Here is a 10810-nt window from a genome sequence, read left to right on the forward strand (position 1 = left end):
ATAAATACATTTCTTTTCATGTTTCTAGATAGCCCAAAACTGGCTGTTTGAATCGTCCAAGTCCTATCTTTATTCTTTCAAATGCCTTCCAACTCTCTAAAGAGTACTTGCATCTGTCTCCAATGGAGAAGACAAATCTCAACTGGAGTCTTGTGGTAAGTTTGCGGTACTCTATTTTTAGAAAGATGCAAAGAAATAGGAATACAATTAGAGAGGGAAGTGAAGGCTGTCAGATTTATTGGAAACATGGCCCTTGAGCAAAAGTTAAAAGACCTGGATATATGTGAACCAGAGGCAGGATGGGCATGGTCTAATCATAAAAAAGAAATGATTTTTTTTTACTTCTTCTGTTCTTTCTCAGGAAGCCTTCAAATAGTGACTATCCAGTCATCTGTTGGAGACGCTTTTGTTCTGAATGTTTTGCATCAAACAGTGAGTTGAACTAGATGGCCTTTAAGATTCCTCTAGTTCTACGATTCTATCTTTCCTCCCATAATTCTAGACACCAATCACACTTGAAAGCAATAAAACAGGGGAGCTATTATAACCGTAGAAGCTGGTATTGATTCAGGCATGTCAGCCCATCCATATCAATTTTAAATCTCAGATCCTTACTCTATGTCATAAGATACAAAACTAAATGCAGAAGGAAAGGAAGGAAGCAAATACTATGTTCCTCCAACCCCCAACCCATCCCAAAATAATATGCCCTGTCCCACAAAGGCCTGGCCTCCTTCCACTCAGGCTGGCTTCAGTGGTTTTTGCAGAGACAAATGCTGATGCTGGGAATATTCATCTGGTTTCCAAAAACAAGATTCCTAAACAGTGAATGCAGATTAAAGCTCTACTTTAATCCCATCTCTTCTTCAGAGACATGAGAGCGAGTGGTTGATGAAGCATCACCTGGAAGGGGAGTCCTGCTCCTCTTCAACTCTTCTACTCCTATGACTGGGCCCACCTTTTCTGGATCTACAGAGACAGATCTCCTCATCTCAAGGCCATTCAATCCCAGCATTGGCTCCTCCACATTTTATTTGTATCCATTTCATGTATTCCTAATTATGTTTACACTTGTACCTGTTATCAAATATATGCTTGATGAAATAAATAAATAAAATAAATATTTACAAGTAATATATTATCCTGTGAGTATGCCTTCCAACTTCACCCTCAGCATTGCAAGAATTTTATAGCCTATAGGACCATCAGCATCTAAGATTTATAGGTCCCCATCCAGGACCTTCACTCCCCAAAAACTATGATGGGGAAGATTTCCACCCCCCACCCCCCCCGCCCCCCCACCCCGGCTCTGAAATGGGGAAAGGAGGGAGGGAGAGATAGTGAAGAACCACGTGACTTTACCATTCCTTTTCCTTTAATATTCCATGGTCCAGGTTTCTTCGCAGCGCCTTGTTTCTCCCTCAGGTTTGCCAAAGGCAAGGGAGTAACAGCTTTGAGCCCACTCTAAACCCTACCCTGAGGAAATAGTGCCGCCGTGTCCCTTGCTATTCAGACGTGGAATAGCTTGTTCGGCAAAGCGGTGCCTACTCGGAATAGAGGTTCCTCGGGAGGAAGCCCTGGGAGTTACAGTTCAAACATACCTAAAGTTTTTTTAAGGCAGGTCCCCGCGATTAAGGCTTGGGGAGAGGGGATATTTTGTCGCTGGGCAACCAACACAAGTGATGAGCACTCCCCTCCCCCTTCTTAGTTCTCCAGATCCCCGGCAAACCCCAGTCGCGTCAAGCCCGAGGAGAGAGAAAGACCTTTCTCTCCTTTAGTCAAGAAACAGTTCGAACCCGGCCAGCGCTGCGCTCCCACTCAGAGGTCGGCGCGGTTCGCTGGTTGGCAACACAACATCCCATTCCCAAAACGGGCCGAAGAGACAAGGAAGTGGAACCCACCTGATCCTGCAGCCCTGCCGGCCGCTCAGCGCCACTTTGGAATCCGAAGGGAGTAGAGAAAGTTCCCACCAACTCCTGGTGTTGCCTTTTCTCAGCCTAGCTGGCTGGCCGGCCGGCTGCAGGGCTGAAGCGCGAAGGATTGGCCACTTTCCCTCTCTTTCTGCCACCCCCTTCCCCCCCACCCCCCCAGCTTTCCTTAGCCTGCCTCTTTTCCAACCCGGCAAAAGCGAAAGGGGAGGAACTGGCTTAAGCGACGGGTCCGAAGTAACTCCCGCGCCGAAAGAGTCCCTGGCTGGGTGGGGCTCAGTTCAACGCCTGGAGGGAGCCAGCAGAGGCGTAGGGAAGGAGCGGAGCGCAGGGCCCTCGACCGAGAATGGAGTCCGGATTTTCTTCCGAAGCCACTTTTCAGGCTCGGTTGAATCTGAAGGATCAGTCCTTTGCACTTGTCAAGCCTTTAAGCCGAAACGCGCCGGGGTTTGAACTGGGATCTCAGCGGTGGCCGGCTTCAATCTGTTTCTTGGCTAGAGAAAAGACCGTATCTCTCTCTGTTCCCCCTCCCTCTCTCCTTCTCCCTCCCTATTTCTCCCTCCCTCTCTCCCTCAAGTGGTATTTTGCCGGGGATCTGGAGAGCGAGGAAGACAGGAGAAAAGTGCTTCTCGCTTGTCGGACAAAATATCCCAAGGGTGCTTTTTCAAGAGGCAACTGGACTTTCTGGTTTTTGTATGAAGACGTTTCGCTTCTCATCCAAGAAGCTTCTTCAGCTCTTCTTGGATGAGAAGCGAAACGTCTTCAAAGAAAAACCAGAAAGTCCAGTTGCCTCTTGAAAAACAAAAAACAAAAACAAAAAAAAAACACCTTTGGGACAACCATGACCTGGATGACTGAAAATCTCCATAGACATTCAGCGACAAAATACTTCTTCCTCCCTCTCTTTATTTTCATATGTTTGGTTTTCTAGTCTGGTAGATAAACCAGACTGGAAAAACCAAAATGATAAAGATAAAGTGTGTGTGTGTGTAGGAGAGTATTCCAATTTATGAGACTCTGTTACTGTAACTATATTATAAAGGTAGCATTAGCACCCATTACTTCGGTTTTCTAGTCTGGTTTATCTGATGGACTTCGAGGCAAAGCAGAAATACTGACACATCAAGCTCCCCCGTTCCTATCACCCCGTGTTTCTCCTCACACCGACTGACTTTAGATTTGCGGTTAGAACAGCCTATAGCGCCGTCAGTTGTTCTTTGGCAGCTGGAATGGCTCCTCGCTTTTCGAAGTAGGTGAAGTTATGCTGCAGAGCATCTGGTTCAAGGTTTTTCAGACTTGGCAACGTTACGGTTTGTGGGGGGTCAACTACCAGAATTCCCAGCTGGGAACTGAGATCCACCCATTTTAAAAGTTTCCAGGTTTGAGAAACATTGACCTAGGCTAAGTTCATTGAGCTCCTAGTGCAGTGTTTCTCAAGCTCCACACCTAAGATGAAATAACAGTCCTAAAGATTAAACCTATATAACCTCAGCCTTGAACTTTTCGGGACAGTGCTGTTCTCAAAGGTGTATGCCTCCAGATATGCAGATCCCCAATTCTCTCATCAGTCCAAATTAGCAGAGCCTGTGCTGGCTGGGAAAAGAAAGAATAAGTCAGCTGGTGAATTACCTGGCAGGGAAGATTGAGTGGCAACTTTGAAGTTTCTCCAGCCAAGTCACAGGTGATGTTGCAACGTGTCCTGGTCCTATTCCACTAGGAATACTGATGTCATGGGCTCTAAGAATTAGCTTGAAGAAAGTGAGGGTGAGGGAGGGAGAGCCTCAACAAGACAATGATCAGCAATTTGAGTCCAAAGCGGAAATGTAATTTGAGAAAGCATCTTAGGTCTGACATTCCCTAGTTCTCATGAAGATAAAGAGAGGGAAGGTAGGTGAAAGAATATTCTGACTTGTGAGATTCTGTCCCTATGACCGTATTATGAGTCTCAGAGGAGCCTCAGTAGCACAGTGGTTAGAATGCAGTACTGCAGGCTGCTTCTGCTGACTGCCAACTGATTGCAATTTGGCAGTTCGAATCTCACCAGGCTCAAGGTCGACTCAACCTTCCATCCTTCGGAGATTGGTAAAATGAGGACCCAGATTGTTGGGGGCAATATGCTGACTTTGTACACCACTTAGAGAGGGCTGTAAAGCATATAAGTGGTATATAAGTCTGCTATTATAAAGGTAGCATTAGTGTTCATCACTTTGGGTTTCTAGCCTGGTTTACCTTAAGGGCTTGACAACTGAAGAAGACTAAATTAAATTAGAAGACTAGATTAAATTGATTCTATAAGATGGCTTTGGAAGGAGACATGGGCTTGTGTATGCATGCAGATTCTTGCTCTGGCATTCTCCTGTTCTTTGGAAAATCGCAATAATGTCCTCGACTTACGACCACAATTGAGCCCAACATTTCTGTTGTTAAGTGAGACATTTGTTAAGTAAGTTTTGCCCCATTTTACAACCTTTCTTGCCACAGCTTTTAAGTGAATCACTGCAGTTGATAACTTACTAACTTGGTTTTTAAGTGAATCTGGCTACCTGATTGACTTTGCTTATCAGAAGGTTGCAAAAAGTGATCACATGACCCTGGGACACAGCAATGGTCATAAATACGAACCAGTTGCTAAGCATCTGAATTTTGATCACATGATTGTGGGGATGCTGCAAAGGTTGTAACATTGAAAAACTGTCATAAGTCAATTTTTTCAGTGCCATTGTAACTTTGGATGGTCACTAAATGAACTGTTTTAAGTCGAGGACTACCTAAGCCTCAAAATTTTTGAAGAGGGAAGGAAAGTTGTAGGCAGTGACATGATGTTCTCTGCCAGTGCCTGGCATCATGCTTAAGCTTTACCTGCAATGTGGGTAGGACCGATAACTTAGATAGATGCCCACCTATTTTTACATTGGCCTTCCCTGTAAATGCAGCCTACTCTTTTCTTACGTTTGTGGTCCCCCTCCCTATGGCTGGCAGCTGGCCAAGAAGATGATGCACCCACCCAAGCAATATGACTCTCAGAAGGGCCTCCTTTTGCTCAAAGCTCTATGACCCCAGTATTTGCGATTTCCATTGTCCATTCTTGGGACTCCTTTGTGAGCGCAGTGGGGGTGGAACAAATGCTGGGGCCCTTCTGACCTTGCATTCATCTAACAGAGGCTCAGTCTTTGGCATAGGGTGCTGAGAAAGTTCATGGCTGCTTACTGTAAGGCATTCTCTCTTCCTCCCACTCTCCCACGAGCGGGGTCTTTCTTCCCCCACTCCCCCACCCCACGCCAGCATCCTGCAGAACAGGTTACTGGTTGGTGTTCCCCTGCAGGGCTTGTAACTTTCCTTTGCTTGGTTATCAGAGTACAATTGCCTAATTTATTGGACTTTAGAAGACAAGGCTTTTCCGACTGCTGGGAAACCAATGGGCCATATGGGCTCCTATGTTTATCATGGGAGAAGAAAGAGATTTCCGAGAGGATATTCCTAATCCATCTGTACATATGTATTATCCTCTTGTTCATAGTCTTTCCAGTGGGGGACAGATAAAACCCCCTACCCAGTGGTGGGATTCAAATAATTTAACAACCGGTTCTCTGCCCTAATGATTTTTTCCAACAACCAGTTTGCCAAACTGCTTAGAAAGTTAACAACCGGTTCTCCGGAAGTGGTGCGAACCAGCTGAATCCCACCACGCCCCTACCCTGCTGTCAAAGTTGGATGTGGATCGAAAAAGAGATGTTTGCAACATGCTGTCACATCCTTCTTAAAAAATCTAGACTGAAAAACTTGTCGGACTAGAGGTGAAGGGATTAAATTGTATGTATCCTTTCAAATCAGTTTCAGTTCTTTCATATCAGTTCATCTAATAACATCTTGTACTGTGGTAGCTGTATTAATTTGTCACAGCAAAACTAACAAAGAGTCTTTTGTAACTGTAAATTGCTGTCTTTTAAGAATATGTTCTTTGGTTCTTTGGTTGAGCTGAGAACACATCCTAACTTTAGAGAGCCAAGATAATAGAATGGTTAGTGCTGAAACAAGACTGAGAATATTTGTGTTTTTAAGTCATGCCTTGTCTGCCACCCGTTCGGTCTACATCACAAGGTTCTTGTGGTGAGAAGAAAGAAGCATATACTGTACGCTGCTCTTGAGGTTTTTTTGAGGAAGGGGAGATGAATAAGGTGCTGTCGCCAGGGCGGGGGGTGGAGGAGAGATTTTAGCATATTAATTTATTATATGACTCTTATTTTATTAGTTTTATTGTTTTTATATGGGGTTTTATATTCTGTAAGGTGCCTTGAGTCACCATGTGTGAATATAAGGTGCCTTAAGTGACCATGTGGCAATATAAATTCCATAAATAATAAATAAATAAACAATCCCAGTTAGAAGATAACATAGCAATATGTCTTGTATTTTTTTAATGTCACTTTCATTAAAGTGTACTTGTCTGTACCACAGTTTGTATCACAGTTGAATGGTACAAACTATTTTGAGATTGGCCCTATTAGGATTACTGGTTTGACCACTTCCTTAAAGTTTTATCCGTTCTGTCCAATGTTACTGGAATCTTGAAGTAATTGCAGATCTGACGGGGTCAGGCGTTAAACATGAGACTTGGAAAGCAAATCAATTGTACAATTGTGTGTGTGTGTTTGTGTGGGTGTGTGGGTGTTAAGAGATATTGTCTAATCTTGCTCATGGGAGGCCCTGCTAAGATTCAAAAGAACAAATCAATATTGCCACCATCTTTGATTCATATCAAGCCTCCCTTAAATGCGGCTTCTCCCCCTCTGGGCTGCGCGGGGGTGGGGAGGTCGTTGTGGGGGAGAAGGAAAGAAAGTGAGTGGAGGTGTGGAAGAGTTGGCTGAGTTTGCGGGGAGATTGGCCAAGTGGATGTTGCTGGTGAGGAGGAAGAGATGGAGTGGCAAAGCAGTAGGGTTAGGGGGGGCAGCTTTCTTCCTTCCCTGAAGCCCTGCCATGCTTGCCTGCCTTCCATGGGGGCTTCCGCTTGCCTGCCTTTGCAAGCTGGCCACCGGGACGCCGGGAAGGCAGCGTGGAAGGCAGGCAAGCATGGCAGGATTGCGGGCCATAGATTGGTTCAGGGGCGTGACCAGCCAGCATTGCTCCCGGTTCGGCGATCCAGTTCCAATCTCTGCTACCTACTCGCCCGATCCAGTCCAATCCAGTAGCATTTCACCCCGGTCAAGGCCTACCTGTATTTAGATTCCTTTTGAAGTATTCCTCCAAAACAAGGGCAAGATTTGATAGTTGGCTGAATTTGCGGGAGATTGGCCAAGTGGATGTTGCTGGTGAGGAGGAAGAGATGGAGTGGCAAAGCAGTAGGGTTAGGGGGGGCAGCTTTCTTCCTTCCCTGAAGCCCTGCCATGCTTGCCTGCCTTCCATGGGGGCTTCCGCTTGCCTGCCTTTGCAAGCTGGCCACCGGGACGCCGGGAAGGCAGCGTGGAAGGCAGGCAAGCATGGCAGGATTGCGGGCCATAGATTGGTTCAGGGGCGTGGCCAGCCAGCATTGCTCCCGGTTCGGCGATCCAGTTCCAATCTCTGCTATCTACTCCCCCGATCCGGTCCAATCCAGTAGCATTTCACCCCGGTCAAGGCCTACCTGTATTTAGATTCCTTTTGAAGTATTCCTCCAAAACAAGAGCAAGATTTGATAGTTGGCTGAACTGCTACTCTAGCTCTCCCTAAAATCTTGCCACATCCTATTCCTTTTTTTAAAAAAAAAATATTTTTATTACAATTTTTTTTCATAACAATTGTACATATTCAACAGAGCTGTGACATTATTGTATATTTTGGATCTACCTTCCATATAATTTCTATATACATTATATACATCTAATCATCAATAGCCTTATATATTTTTTGTTTTCTATTTCTATTGATTGTCCATGTGTACCAGTTTTCCCAGACTGCATAGTATTCTGAATCTTCTTTTTCTTGTAGTTCTATGGTAAGCCTGTCCATTTCTGCACAGTCATATACTTTTTGGATAATCAGATTCTCTGGTGGTATGTTACTAAGTTTCCAATATTGCGCGAATGCGATCCTTGCCGCTGTTAAAATGTGCAAAATCAGGTATCTTGTTTTTTTATCTAATTTTGTCTTAAACATTCCCAAAAGAAATGTTTCTGGATTCAGTTCAGTTTGGCATTTTGTTACATCCTGTAACCATCCCTGTATCTTAATCCAGTACTTTTTCGCTTCGGGGCACGTCCATCAGGCATGAAAGAAGGTACCTTGATGTTGATGTTGATTACATTCCAGCCACATCCTATTCCTAATCCCATCCCCAGCCCATCCTATATTCAGGCATGCAATTGGTGGGTATTTTTTCTTTCCAGCTGATGAAATTTGTTGGAAGGGAAAATGAAACAGTAAACAGTAACAGAGTTGGTAGGGACCTTGGAGGTCATCTAGTCCAATGCGCTGCTCATGCAGGAGACCTGTACTAGGGATTCGAATCCCCGAACTGCCGACCTTTCTGATCGACAAGCTCAGTGTCTTAGCCACTGAGCCACCTAGGGGAAGCCACAAATCAACCTTAAAACTATAAAGAAAGGCACTGGTCTCTGGCCTTGTTATTCGGCATGAGAGGCAGCACAAGTTGTGCAAGCAGGAGTTGGAGGAGAGCTCTTTAACACAATTGTGAAGATGCCTACAAAAGGAGTTTCTTCAGTGAGCTTTTCATGATCATCCCTTCTCCTCCTCAGGTATTCCTTCCAGTCATGGAACATGTACCTCTATTGTTTTTTTATACTTTGTTTATTATTTTTATTATTTATTGTTATTGGCCACGCCCACCAAGCCATCTGACCACCAAACCATGCCCACCAATTAAGCCACGCCCACAGAACCGGTAGGGAAAATTTTTAGATTTCACCCCTGGTTTAAACCTTTTAAAGTTAAGTAAATTAATATCCATCAACATGCGCCAAGTTGGTAAATTCCAGAACTAGCTGTGCAGTATGTAATTAAGTGTTTCATTTTGTCTGAATCCAAGCAACCTAATGTAATTGATTGGGAACTTTTCAAGAGACGAATGTCATTGTTGTTACAAGGCAATGCTGGTTAAAAAGATAAGGCGTCTCTTCATGAAATCAGAATAGCTGCTGCTTAGAAAATGCCCTGGTTACCAATCTGTTTAACAGAAATCAGCCGGCACCAGCAGAGCTGTGAAATAATTTCACATCTATATAGACAAATTAAGGCATCGGACAAAGTAAGTTACAAGCATTTTGTGTTAAGTAGCAGTTACTATAATATAGCAGAAAGAAAGCTGCTTCTTAGAATTTAGTAGTACATGTTTTCAAGAACTTTCTGGAATAGCAGGTTAGGCATATGTATTATTTTACATTGTAAAATGTCATGTCTAAATTTAAAATTTATAGCCAAATCCTGTGAATACTTACCTAAAGGTAAATACCATTTATTTAAGGCCTACTTTCCAATTAAAATACCATGTGATTGCAGTTTGAGACCTATAAAATATTTTGCTATGCATTATGCATACCTTTGTAGTAGCTAGCATTGCTCACAATCCAACACAGAATTAAGTGGAATTAAGAATCTTGAAGACAATAGATTTAAGTGTGCTTAATTTTCTGGTGAGCATTTTTTAGATTTATACATTTTATTTCACTTTGTTTTAGCAATTGACTGCTGGTATGATCCGAAGCAGAATAAATAAACTTGGAAGATATGCTTTAGCATGGCATCTAAATTCAACTGCACATTAGAAGTGGCTGGTCATAATAAGAAAACAAGCAAAATTAAATAAGGCATGTTTTGAATTATTCTAACAGTACACAACTTTCTCTGAGAAAATAGAGTTTCAACACGGCTTTTCTGGAATTGCCAACTTTAGAAAAGTTTGTATTCAAATCTTAGGAAGTAATGAGAACAATAGAGAATATTGTGGCTCCTTAAATGTTAACAGATTAATGGCATAAAAGGGTTTCTTCTTTATGGTATTACATTGTTCTATTAGTCTTTGGTGTTGAGTCATGCCGGCCACATGACCATGGAAATGTCTTTGGACAGCGCTGGCTCTTCGGCTTTGAAACGGAGATGAGCACCGCCCCCTAGAGTCGGGAACAACTAGCACTTACCTTTATTGGTCTTGGCTAATAGTGCATGCCATTCTATGAGCATTAACCAACCTTACAAGGTTGTCATAATAAAGGAGAAATGTGTATATTTCTCTTAGTTCCTTGAATATGAGTCAAAGGGACATCATATGTGTCAAAGGTACATCATAAATGCAGATGGAGATGGGAAGGCATGCAAGGTGCACATAGAGAAAACAGTTCATGCAAAAATGTGAGTTTTTAAGATGGACAAATGTTATCTTGAAGCCTCACACGAAGCGATATAGAAATGTTCCTTAAGATATTGCAATACCTGGCTGATTGGTGGAAAAAGAGCTGTTCATTTCCCCCCTTCCCCCTCCCTTATACTGATCATCTGTATTCCAGATGCCTGGCTGCCCTCCAAAGAATTGAAAGCAAAAATCTTTGAAGCTTCTTATTTTCCGATCCTGTGTCCAAAAATTGCAAGAGTTGTCCAACTTCAGGGCAAATTGGTTCTTTGCTTTTTCCATCTTTCTACCTCTTATCAGCAGCACCTAGAGGATGCCAACTCACAGGCTGACCTCTGCTCTATTTTACATCATTTGCTCTGCAGTGACATGTGAGCTTATATGTGGCCAGTGGCTGTCCTGGTATGGTATAAGCTGAGTCAAGCCCATCCCATCTGGAGAGCCTCCAGTGCAGGGAAGGCTCTTATAATATTGATATGCTGTAACTCAGACATTTCGGTGACCTTGATAGGGAAGAGATGGGGACATGAAGGAGTGAAGGGAGAGA

The 10810-nt window shown here is 43.5% G+C and overlaps 1 protein-coding gene across 1 annotated transcript in view; it reads right to left on the reverse strand.

Annotated features, from left to right (window-relative positions):
* SEMA3B (semaphorin 3B) overlaps positions 1–2063 on the reverse strand; it is a 59673-nt gene extending 57610 nt beyond the window's left edge. The window contains exon 1 of the mRNA XM_058168237.1: positions 1902–2063. The gene's annotated coding sequence lies outside the window, so the exon portion shown is untranslated. The remainder of the gene's footprint in view (positions 1–1901) is intronic.
* Positions 2064–10810: the final 8747 nt, after the last annotated feature.

The sequence above is a fragment of the Ahaetulla prasina genome, chromosome 2 (assembly GCF_028640845.1).
Source record: "Ahaetulla prasina isolate Xishuangbanna chromosome 2, ASM2864084v1, whole genome shotgun sequence".
Classification (NCBI taxonomy): domain Eukaryota; kingdom Metazoa; phylum Chordata; class Lepidosauria; order Squamata; family Colubridae; genus Ahaetulla; species Ahaetulla prasina.